This window comes from Octopus bimaculoides, chromosome 6 (assembly GCF_001194135.2).
Source record: "Octopus bimaculoides isolate UCB-OBI-ISO-001 chromosome 6, ASM119413v2, whole genome shotgun sequence".
NCBI lineage: Eukaryota > Metazoa > Mollusca > Cephalopoda > Octopoda > Octopodidae > Octopus > Octopus bimaculoides.
The window spans coordinates 15,567,621-15,581,348 of record NC_068986.1 but is presented as its reverse complement, the minus strand read 5'-3'; the positions used below and the strand labels follow the sequence as shown (position 1 = coordinate 15,581,348).

The 13,728-nt window shown below is 33.7% G+C and overlaps 1 long non-coding RNA gene across 1 annotated transcript in view; it reads right to left on the bottom strand.

The window, feature by feature from the left end:
- Positions 1-627: 627 nt before the first annotated feature.
- The window catches only part of LOC106883191 (uncharacterized), a 29,982-nt gene continuing 16,881 nt past the window's right edge, over positions 628-13,728 (bottom strand). Inside the window, exon 4 of the long non-coding RNA XR_001411096.2 lies at positions 628-912. This is a non-coding gene — a long non-coding RNA (uncharacterized LOC106883191). The remainder of the gene's footprint in view (positions 913-13,728) is intronic.

Sequence of the window (13,728 nt, the reverse complement as noted above, 5' to 3'; positions counted from 1 at the left end):
ATATATATATATATACTTGCAAGCGTACCTGACAGTGTGTGTTTATGCATATGTGTTTGCCTTCACTATCGTTAATTAAACATCACCCCCTCCCTTATAGCAGATCAATTTGTCAGCCATTATCATAAGCCATTAATGCGTTGTTGTATCCGTTCATATCCAGGTGTGTTGCTGTCATTGTGATTAGACAATGACATTATAATGTATTAATATTTACTCTGTAATAGCTTTAGACATGGTGAAAAGGTAAATTTAAATCGTCACTGGAATAACTACAGATAATAGACAAATCTCAGCAAATCTTTTCCCTAGTCGTTCATCTAATAGAAAGCAGAGTTCATACGAAGTACATTCGTACTTGTATAGAGCGTGGGATAAACGCAGTCACATTGCGTCTAAGCAAAGATTGAAATTAAACGATCGCCATCTGTCGTTAAGACATAACACCAATAATAACAGCAACGACAATAAAATAATGCAATCATATCTGGTGGATTCGATTAACAGCATGTGTGTGATAGTGTTTCAGTGTGTTTGTGTGTGTGTGAACAAAGGTTGAAGGCCTGTACGGATTATTAATGATTATAAGTCAAACATGATATGAAAACATAATATACGTAAATATATGTGATTTTTATTTAATTTTTCTCACAACATGTATCGGAGAATGATGCAATCCATGCAGTTGTTTCATAACTATATTTTGCAAGCGATATTTATATTAATTCTGTCACGTGTGTTCTTTGAAGCTTTCCATATTATGCTTTCCACGCTTGCGCTAATCGTCGATTATCTACTTCAATCTGCAGCAAATCATTTTGTAAAAGTTACTTTCCAAGTCCTCTATGTTTCAGCTACATGTAGCAGTTTGCGTGTAGAGTCAGTTGCTGGGATGCCGTCACTTGAAGTCGTCTATAATTTCAAAATATAATTGTGATTTAATTTGTATAAACAAATTTTTCGATTCGTTGTACAAACTTCAAGTTGTCCATAATTTATTCTCTGAGGACGCAATTGGAAGACCCACAGTAAGACCACCTTTGAAATTTTTTTCCAAATACAACACCTGCATATTAATTCCAATCTCCTAAATCTAACAAGATTTAAATCATGTACATCGATATATGCCAATACAAAAGACAGAAAACACTACAAAACTACTAAAACGAGATTACCAGTGTCAAAAATAACAATAAAAACAATAATGAATGTACTATTGTATTTTTCGCTGCGGTACCAACAACACTTGTTTAATAAATTCTTCATGGATGGTGAAATTTTGAGGAATGTTTTTTCATAGGATTATGAACATCACGGAGAGTCACACAGCACTTCGCTACAGTGCAGTCACTATGCTGGTTTTCGGAAATTTAAGTAATTTACTTGTGATTGGAGTCATGTGTACAAAATCAATGAGGGATTTAAAAATATCTCTGTATATAATTGTCCTATCTGTCGTAGACACAATCGCATTATGGCTGAATTTAATGAGAATTATTTTACAAACATACGGATATGGATACCCACTTAGAACTTTGAATTTGCTTCTATTATTAAACCTCATTTTCTGCGATTTGTCTTCGTGGATAACAGTGATTATATCACTGGAACGTGTATTAGCCGTGTATTTTCCGTTTAAATTTATGCGTCGTTCTAAGCAATATTATTCCTTTGTTATAATATTATCAACTGTTTTGATTTGTATATTTATAATTACCGCTTTGTTAGTATATAACCCAATATTTTCAAGTAGAATTTCTTTCATCATTTTTTGCTCTTTTTACGCTTACATACCAGCGACCCTTTTACTTGTAAGTTCTATACTAATGACATACAAATTACTTCATAGACCAAATCTTGGTCAGCAAAATCAGGAAAATTCTCAGTCAAAGAATACAGTTTTTCTTGTAGTCAGTATAAATACCATATTTTTACTCACCACGTTTCCTGTGTCCATTGCTGCTAACGTTAAAGAGGATTCAAACATTCTCTCAGAACACAATTTCTTGATTGTCGACTTCATTTCATGCATAAACTACACTGTCAATTGTATTCTATATTTTTGTGTTAGTGAAAAATTCAGAAACACAGCTAAGCAAATCTTTAAAATAAATTGCATGTGTTATTTTAAAGCAAAAGCTTTAAAATAATTTGCGTATATTAATTAAAATGATGAATGAAGTTTAGTTCTTATTTCTCAAAGACAAATGGTAATATTTCCAAAAAGGATATGATAGATACAATGAGAAACAGAACGGAATATCACACGCCACTATCACTAATACCACTGTATAAAAATAAAGACCTCCACAGCGACAGAAAAAAATTATAATAATCCTTTGTACTGTAGGCACAAATCCGGAAAAGTGCGGAGAAGGGGTTTATCGAATATATTGACCCTAATACTTGAGAGGTACATGTGGCATGGACACCGAAAAGATTAACAGGAAAATATGACATCGGTCGTATGTGAACTCTGAACGTAGAGAGCCTGAAAACAGGTCGCTAAGTAGAAATGAGTGTGTCAGCTCAGAGCCTTAAAGACTGGCCCATTCTACATCAACATAAATCTGGCGGCAATGCTGTTATGGTCTTCGTCTGGAGAAAAGACTGAAATATATTCACAAATATCACACAGGCCGAATGTAACCTTATCAAAGTATTGGAGATTGAACATTCAATAGAAGAATATGACAACATAGGGATCGGGGTAAGTACAGCTATATTTATTTCAAGTAAATAATGCGTGAGTAAATAATGTAGAAATAAAAAATGTAACATTCTTACATGCAAATTAAATGTGCTAATCGTATATTATAAACGAGAAGCGGAAATCCATCTATCTGTCCGTCACAACATCTATTAGAGGGAAGGAAAGGAAGAGGAATCAAAATACACGTCATATTGTATTTTTGGAAGAAGGGAGGAGAAAAAGTTGCTGCGGTTGAGAGAGAATTAGAGTATGAGTGTGTGGGTGTGGGGGGAGGAAAGATAGATAGATAGATTACGGTCTACTATTAAAAAAAGGTACTTGTATGATTAACAAATATTTTATACCGGTAGCGAAGTGATGGATTAAGACCTAGTTTAAAATGAAAGTAACATAATTGAAACATCATAAGTTGTAAATAATAAATCAAAATCTGGATGAATCTTCTCCAAGAGCTATAGAGAATTCCATAGAGTATGCTTAATACGATCATAATACGAAAGAAATTAAAATAATTAGATTCATTGGAGAGTTTTGTCAAGGGTTATTTATGAATAGAGGGAACTCCGTCTCTTCTTGTATTCTAAACGCAAAACTGAAAGAAAATGATGAACTAGTAAAATATAAATTAAGATCTTTTTTAACAGTTACAAATCAACGATATATTCAACATAAACAATCGATATATAAATAAATACATCAGCCTTTTATTGATAAAGCAGAACAAAACTGGAAAATCTATAACCGTCGTTCAAATAGCGAATAACAGGCATACATAATAATCTATAATATGTTCTCAAAAGTCGAACAATAAATATGTTTACGTAGACTTGGGCCTGTCATGATCCTTAGGACTTTTAATACTGAGTTTAATCCTGTTTGCAAAGCGTATCAGTGACTGAGGTTACAACAGTCTTCCTCGAGGAGCAGGTGGTCGGTCCTGCGCATGATTAAATTCGTAGCTTTTGCTGGATCTCTTTCACAACTGAGTGAAATAGAGCAAGGACACTGAACTGACGTGCTGGTCGGATAATTGAAACCACCTTTCGTAAGAGTGAATGCAAGACCTTAACCGTTTGGCCAACTGAAGAAAAGACTCAAACTTTTAAAATACATGACAAAAATAACTAGATACAAAAAAAGGCATCGAGCAATCACTCACAACACACAAACCACGTGCAATTCCATAAACGAAACTAAAGTTGACCAAAAGAAAATATAAATATCAAGAAAGTTGTGACATTGTTTTAAGTGCAGTCAAGCGTGTATCACGCTGTATTTAGGTCTATTTTGGTGTGTAAGCTCCAGTCTGGAGATTGCTTTTCAGGGTTCACTAAACAATGTTATTTGGTGAAAGGGTTACTTAGCCAACAGGTATGTAACTAGGTTTAATTATTGTACATATCATTTGAACACTATTTAGAAGATTTGGGACGGTAGAGTTAATTGTTCGGAGTTCGGTTAAGTTTGTAAAACAATGTAACCAGGTGTGTCTGTTAACGTGTGTCGGTTTTAAGTCATAGAAATGAAATGAAAAATATGCAGAACCCACCAAAGAAAGCAAAAGAGGGCCAGATGAAAATACTAACCTAAAATAAGAATTAAGACTATAGATAACCCCTTAGAAACTGTCAACCAAATAAATATTCTCATCAGAAATATATATACTCCTGAAAAAACTGCTGGTGACAAAGCGAAGAAAAATGTATATCAGACGAGATCAAATCGAGTTGCCGATGAGAATGGAAGGCATTCAATTGTCTTAAATTTAATGAGGATACATCGAGATGCAGCTTATAAAGGAGGAACAAGAAAGTACACGTGATACTTCAATTCGGATATAAATGATATATAAAGAAGATTGGTCGTTGTTTCTATATGAATGCTGTTATATTGCATGCTGCTCCATCAGATAATTTTACCAAAGACTGAATTCTGTATACTTTGGAAATAATGAACTAGACAAAGTCCTACATACAGGAACCAATGAAAAGATTAATAAGATTAATACGGACAGATTTAATGAATACTTATAACGGTGTTAACAAAAAAAAAATCGAAAATATACACATAAAAGAAGAATGAAAATGTAATAATCATTGTCTAACTCTTCTAGTAATAAGTTATAATTAATAATTTTCTGAAACTAAAGATAATTCAATTAGCAATTCTAGGTATGTAAATAAGAAACAATGAAGATATTGAAGTGTAATATGTAGATGCCGGTTCAGAATTATATTTATAACCGTTAGATTGGAGCAGAATCAACGTGTAGCTATAAAACTATTATATTCATATACTGTAGTGCGATGGTTATTTATACTACTAACTTAAAGGGAAACGGGTTACATAGAGTCATAACCGCTTATGTATCAATAGAAAAACAATTGCTTTCCTCTTCAAATAAACGAAGGAGGAAGCTGAGGTATCAGATATGTGAATGATGACTAGAGAAAACTAAAGTGCTTTCATAACACTATAAAAACGAAAAAAAAAATAGAATGATACTACTCAAGAACATTATGTTCGATAGAAATGGTTCAGAACTCAGAGCGTAGAGCAACAAAAGGGAAAGAATACCTTTGACAAACCATGTATTTAACTTGGCATAATTACTTATAAGGGTAATTTAGCTTGCACAACCATTACACTTTAAAGACTAAGCAAGCGGATGCAAAAGTTACTTAACTGTGAATAACCAGCATGTATGGACGCTCATATTACTTTAAAAGTTTCTGCTGCATACATGTGGAAGTGACCGCTCCGAATCTAGGTTTATTAGCCGTTTTCAAAATGTTGTTTTGAACGTATAGGGTAAATCACTTAATTCCTAGAAGCGCACATGCATATGGTTATCTCTGGATATTTGTTATAAAGCACGCATTAAGAACCAATCCAAACCAACCAATTTAATTCCCCAAACAATCACTGTCGACATATTCTAATTGCATTTACTGATTTTCGGCAAAATCCGACAACTTATCGCATATGTAAGCTGCCCATGTTGTGGCTTCGTATTCCGTCAAACATTGAAGCAGTAAACTGCTGGAAAACGTGGATGATCGTATAACAGGCTAACATAGAAGTTATTTTTAAAGCATTCACTTCTGAAATGCTGTTCATAGAGTGACAGAGCGTTAACATTTTAAAATTTAGATGAACACCAGCAGTTGATCAAATGGCATTTCTTGGCGGAAACATACATATAAGAGTCCGACCTTTGTTCGAATATCTTGGGCAAATAATATGTGGATTGGATTACTTATTCTTAAATACTTCTTTCATCGTTTTAATTTTGAATGTGAAATATATCATATGCTGCATTATTTACATTATTTACATTTGACGGATATTTGTCCTCGTTTTGTTTGTTGTTAACACAACGTTCCGACTGATAGAGCCTCCAGGCTTCATCAGGTGTCTTGGTGAAATTTCGAACCTGGGTTCTCCTTCCTAAGGTAGTTTTCGATGTTATTATTATTATTATTATTATTATTATTATTATTATTATTATTATTATTATTATTATTATCATCATCATTAATAATAATGATCAGCTCACTGTCTGGAATCGAACTCGGAATCTTGTGGTAAGTAGCCCGTGCTCTTAACCACCACGCCATATGCCCATGGGTTTTTTTCTTTAACCATAATGGTTAAGAGTGCGGGCTACTAACCCCAAGATTCCGAGTTCGATTCCAACAGTGACATGAATAATAATAATAATAATAATAATAATAATAATAATAATAATAATAATAATAATAATAATAAAATCGAAAAATACCTTAGGAATGAGACCCCACGTTTGAAATTTCCCCCAAAGACACCTGATGAAGGCTGGAGGTTATATTAGGCGAAACGTTGTGTTAACAGCAAACAAGATGAGGACACATATCCGTTAAATGTAAATAATGTACATAATTCGTCATATCTTAAATGTAGAACTATATCATATGCTGCTTTTAGTGCATCGTATGCCATATTTTAATCTATATTGCAAGAATTTGATCGAAGCTAACACCATCAGTCTCCTCATGTGAAACAGAATCACTACGAGAACACTATATATATATATATATATATATATATATAAGCAGATTGCCTAAAAGGATAGATGTCCAGCACTAGGGTTTGTGTATAAGATATTCTCATTATTTTGGCATATAGGCTACAAAAACAGTATATAATAAGCTCCATGTCATTTTCAGCAATAAAAATTACCATAGCCGATTCCTTATTTACATGTCAACATCAAAACATTAGACTGCAGAGCTTTTGTAAGATGAGAATCTAAGAATTTACAGCGACTGAGGTCTTGACATAAAAACATACATGGAAACAGTTAAAAATTGTGCTGCTTATTCCATGTACATCAGACATACAATGTGTGTTTCATATTTGTTAATATATATATATATACATTAGCAGATTGCCTGCAAAGATAGCTCTGGGTATTGTGCATAAGACATTCTCATTATGTTGTAAACAAGCTGGAGACTTAAGTGCTTTTGGTATACCTGAACGTCATTACCAACTGTGGCTTCCATTGTGCAAGGTTTCCATTAAACAATTTGGAACTTGTTAATCTTAAGCGTGTTTGTTACCCGTTAATATAGTCAACAACAGTGAACATCCTTTTTAAACTTGCACACTTTTATGTATTTTTTCCCCATGATCCACCGAAAGGAGGTTCTAAACAAGGAAAATACTGATCTATTTCTTAACATTGAATAACAAACAAATATGTCGCTTTGAAAATCCCCGTGAAATTGAAGAACAATAAAAGCAATTTTAACAAAAAGAGGAAATGGAGTAAATAGCAGAATAACAAACATTTAGTTGAAGAGGAAACTTGCCCCGCTGATTGATATAGAATTGGTTGTCACGAAGTATGGTATGTCAAGAAGAAATTCTATGTTGAAAGAAATAACAAACAAATATTAGTTGTGACGTCAATATTTGTTCTCGAATATTGCACGTGCTTCTGAGAAAGAATGTAAAATTTCTTTTGTGTACTAAACAGAACAATTGAAAATAAAAAAAGGAACAATGAAGTAAAGAAGGAAATACAACCCTGTTTATAACAAAGGGAAGTCGCCAAGCAATATATCTCTCTAATCTTGTTACAGCTCCAACAATTTTGCGGGAAGCAGGCAATTTTATTATATCCACCATAGTACTTTACTGGTATTCATTTTTTTGATCCCTAAAATATGAAAGTTAAAAAACGACCTTGGGGAATACAGGTACAAGGCTTGAAAAGAGGGGAAGGGGTACGTGAATTAAATACACCCCAGTGTGTAAGTGGTACTATTTCATCGTTCCCCGAGAGTATAAAAGGCAAAGTCGAATTGGAACTCAGAATTAAATACGACCGAAATGCTAGCGGGCAAACGATTCTGCCCGTTCACCATTTTGTTGTAAAACGTTATATCAACAACCACAAAAAATATAGATAAGAACGCGGGCGAGAATGTGGCAGGAATATGAAGTACGATGTAGAGTAATTTCAATTCAATATCCTATTTATCTGGAATCGTATTGTATTTTGCCATTTCAGCGTCGTCACATTCAGCTTTTATATATGCGTGAGTGCAACACATATCTCTAATACAGTTTTCTCTCTTCTTCCAAATTAACAAAAACAGCATTAGTAGTAGTAACAGCAACAACCGCATTAATAATAATAATTTCTACCTTGGGCAGAAAGCCAGTGATTTTCATGGGAAACTATGTTAGTCGATATTGTTAATGTAGTGTTTTCTTTTTATCTTTTTCGGGGCGCCTTTTGGCCTTTATAACTTTTCTTTACTGTTTTTGAAATGTGAATAAATTTTACCCCTTCTCAGAGATAAGACGTTGGAGTGCCAAGCAGAATGATAAGTCGAACATACCTACGGATTGTTCTTTACATCTTATATGAGCAACCAGACAAAATTTTCAATGAAAATATTTCTGCGATTGCTTCCATTAATGACACAAAAATACTGTTCACCTAAAGTAAAGTTTGCCCAGAATTAGTTGTAGCATATTTAAAATCGCATTTCAAGATTGTTCGTATAACTGCATATGCAAATATTACAACATGAAAAACCCAAAGCCACGTAAAGTACTTATTGAACGACAGCGATAGTCAACATAATTTTACTGATTTATACCTAATATTTGTCTTAGATTTATACGGAAACACAGAACACAACGTTTAACATTCCTTTTCGATTACCACATTTAAGTTTCTAATAAACTTCCCTATGTACGGTAAAGCGACAGATTCAAAATAATGTCTTGAAAATTCATTTTTAATATGGTCCAGTAGATACTGATATTAATATGCTCATCAGTGGCGTGTATCGATAGAGAAAAATAACTTCGCTTCTATGACGAATGAGTTACCAAAACACAATCTATTCAGTAGCACAATGCACTCTGAAAAGTCGATGCTTCGACATCTTTGTTTTTCATCTGCTAGAAGCACTTTCGAACCGCTGCTTTTGTTTATAACCTCAGAGAACAAAACTACTTCCTGATCAGGACAGGTATCTGCCAACCAGCAATAAGTCTTCACGCATGGTGAACAGCGAATGGAAGTAGAGTTCCAATCAATTACAATGGTACTGTCCAAAACATATATTGATACCTATGACAGTAGAATGTTTTCTGGGTGTTATCTAGAGTGTTTCTCTGCATAAAATATTACTTTTTCACCTGCCGTGTCTGTTTTTGAGATACAGCACATACCATAGTATTCTGATGTATTCAGTCACGCATTAAAATTTGTGGCCCCATTTCTAGTTCACACTTCTCTGTATTGGATGGTAATGATTATTAGAATTGATAGGAGCCACTCCTGGCTATAATCTTAGAGCGACTTGACAATTTTCCGATTATACTAAATAACACTAATTACCATGTCGTTGGAGAAGGGTAGAAGAAATTGTTGGATAATATCTATAGCGTCAGTTGGACATCCTTGGAAATTTAGCAGGAAAGTTTAGTGAGACTTATTTCCAATTTGGCCGTATGGAGGAAGTGCTTCAGAAGTCTTCACTCACATTTCTCCCAGGAATAGTGGTTGGAGAAAATAGATGAACGAAACATAGAAATTAGTCTAACAAATAAAATATATTCGCTATAACCTATATTCCAATACTTGAATGATTTCAGCAACATGTATTCCAGCTGACTCCTAACTTTATCGAAACCTATGCTATTTGTTCGATCATCAAAATATACGGTAAGTCGATGCATATTCCATGAAATGAACGCATTTAATGTTAACGTTAAATACTTGTGTAAGATATAGTCATCCTCTTTGCAACGTGGTGAAATTAATTTGTTCGTTTCTTTGCAATGTTATATGAATTAACTAGAAAAAATATTCTTAATATAATGGTTTGCTCTTTGGTTTGTTTTTGTGTAACTAATTCCTTCTAAAAATATCTTTTATGAAATTTGAATTAATTTTATTTCTTTTCAGAAATATGACGATGGAGTGTTAAGTAGAAACAAATAACTATTTTTAACACCTGCTTCTCTCTCTTCGCTTTTATTTAAGGTTCCACAGCTGCCAAACCTGCTCGAGATGTTTGTACAGTTTACGGAGAAGGCGCAATTACTGACTGAAATGCAAAGAAATGTTTTTGCTTCAAGAAGGAGAAATTCGAACTCACAGACACTTTGGGTTTCAGCTGATGTGTTCATTTCAAATCGGGTCTAGTGGAAAAACACATTAACAAGTATCGGAGCCAATCCACTAATGAATTATTGAAGGAGACAGAATGATCCCATGATAGGGTCTCCGTCACCTTCATTCCATTGATAAGGTCCAAATGACCCAACCGGTGACAAAGCGTGGTTCATTAAAATGACAACGCTCGTCCCCACGTTGCTAATTTGTCCACAAACGCTATTCAAGAACTCGGTTGTTTAGTTCTCCCGCGCCACATTTATTCATCTGCTATATAGCCTTCAGTCAATTAACTTTTCCGGTCACCGTTCACCAGTTGGAGCTGTGTTTCCCTCCACAACGGAGTAGAGGTAGAAGTGAAGTCTTCCAGTCAAGATCCGGAGATTTCTATTGCCAAGGTAGTGTAAATTTGGCAAGATGGAGAGTTGACGGATTTGTTAAAGTAGTTAATGAAAATAGTCATTCAAAATAAAAACAAAACAAAAATGACCGAATTTATGCGACAACCCATAATATGAGTCTTGACGATTAAATAACATAAAAGTCGCGGACACGAATGGAACCTGTGATATAACACTCTCGGAATGAACATGTTAAATATTCTATCAAGCCTGCAGCAATATACATATACAAAAATATATTTACAACATGGCATGCATGCATAAACAGAAGAACGTGAAAAAATTAGCGCTCGTTCACATTTCATACTAAAAACTAAAGGACATTTTGTGTAACTTTCTCCCATTCAAATATGATATACCTTCGAAATAACTGCTTCTAAGTCATTTACTAGACCACGATGAAACATTTAGCACCTTGTTTGATCTTCCGAAAAGTAACATTCAAATCGCAATCAAATTGATATCATCGTGTAATGAAAATCCTATAAAATATCCTCTCACTCATTGGTGGAATCAATTTTTATCAGAGATGGTTTTATCAGGCCGGTTCTGTGATCGAGCAATAATGGAAACACAACATTCATAAAGTGCGGTGGCGTTAAAAAACTTCATTTTCTGGAACTTTTGTTTATGTTGCATTCATTTTCCCTTTTTTCACGTATTTACTTCGCTCAATTAATAACTGTTATATATAAAGCAATCAATTAACGATGATATGGAATCATTATTAACATAAAATATGTTTAATACTTTTGTTTTGAAAATCCGTATATGTGAAATAAAAAAATAAATAAATATTGCAGCTTAAATGGAAACCTTTGAAAACCTGTAAAGTCGCACTAAGAAATAAATTTAATTAATATTGAAATAAAACAAAATACTTGTGCATTAATTCAGACATACATATACGCATATACAAAAGTAAGCACAGACACACAAGCACACACACAGACACATGTCTATCTATCTATCTATCTATCTATCTATCTATCTATCTATCTTGAAGCGTAAAATCCTTTTTCTTTCCTTTAGTGAGCGTCTGATAAAATAGTACTTGTACCACGTCCTTGCGTTACTGTTTTTCTTGTTTGTTATTCTTTATTTGGATTCACTATATATATATATATATATATATATATATGGTATATATACTAACACATATCGTTATACTTACATACACGCGCACACGGACACAGATACACACTTATATATGTATTCATTTAAAGATATGGCAACTAATTGATTGTCGGTAAATACTAAGAAATATACGGATGCATTAGTTTTGATTAAATACAAGAAGCATGAAAAATGTACTCGTGAAAATCAAATTTATATTTTGTCATGTTGTAATGAAGTAACACATCTAAATATTTTGAAGCTATAATTATCTTGTAATCTTGTTAGTTATTTCAAACACGTTTATCTCAAATTTCAGTGTATACTTTTAGAATAATTTTCATGCACACCCGTACAGGATTTTCTATAATATCCTGAAGAGAAGCGTGAAAGAAACGTCCTGTGATTTGCCTTCAAGCTTGATATACTTCGTTACTAAATTTACTGTAATCTCATTATTTTTAGTATGTCTCAACATATACAGGTTAAGTTATATATATATTTTTTATTCTTTTCCTTGTATTTTCCATTAAATTGCGGCAATGCTGGGGCACCGCTTTGAAAAACTTTAGTCTAATAAATCGAGCCCAGTATGTCTTCTTTATTTTTAAATGTCTGGTACTTATTCTATCAGTTTCTTTTGCCAAATCGCTAGGCTACGGTTATGTGAACACACCAACACCGGTTATCAAGCGGTTGAGCTGGACAGACACACACACACACTGATATTTATATACGACAGGCGTCTTTCAGTTTCCATCTACCAAATCCACTCACGATACTTTGGAAACACCGACACGATAGTAGAAGACACTTGCCCCAGGTGCCAGGCAGTGGGACCAAACCCGGAACTATGTCGCTGTGGGAGAAAGCTTCTAACCAGAGAGCTATGCCAACGCGGAATCCTAACAAAGGTGATTCTCTGATACGAGAAAGTTTTCAGTATCTAATGTAGCATTTGTGAAGGACACAAAGGTGATATGTTGTTGGCTGCTTATTCAAACGTATTACACGTGCATTACGATGACCGTAATAGGCCTGGTACCTACCGATAATGCGTATTTCATTAGCTGACAGGACTATAAATTGACAAAAACAAAAAGCCAACATGGGTCGTGCATGAAAAAAAGGATACATTAATGAATGGACTGTATAGTGTAAAGCATTTAATCTGAAAAGCTAAATTTAAGATAAGATTAAAGAAATAAGAAACGACTGCATTTAGAAATGTAGAATAAAACGATAAATAACAGTTTTATCTGACAAATGATGGATTAAACACGTGAATTCTAAAATGAGTGTTGTTTTTAAAGCAGTAGGTAAACACAAGTGAATGGAAACAACAAAAGCATTAAAAAAGACACAAAAAGCAAACAGGTAGAAAACAAAAGTAGTGTGAACTAAGATCAATAATAGCAAGAAGGAAAGTACAATAAAGAATTACAGGGAAAAAGATTATAAATTGAGTGACACGAAGTTTGTGTACAAAAATAGTTTTGGCTCCATACAAATAAATGAATGACTATATAAAGAAAATACAAAAGGAAACAAATCCACATATATACACACGTGTGTAGACAGACACACATGTAAACAAATACACTTCAGAAACAGTGTTAACAACAGCAACAACAATGAGAACGAAATGTATGAGGAAAATAAATAGAAATAAGAAGGAACGAACGCATGCGCACACAACAATAACAACAAAAGCAATAGCAACAACAACAACAAATCTATTTAACGCTTTTGACAGAAATATGCTGAATTATTGATAAGCTGAGGCATTGGTGGAGACGTGTGAACACACT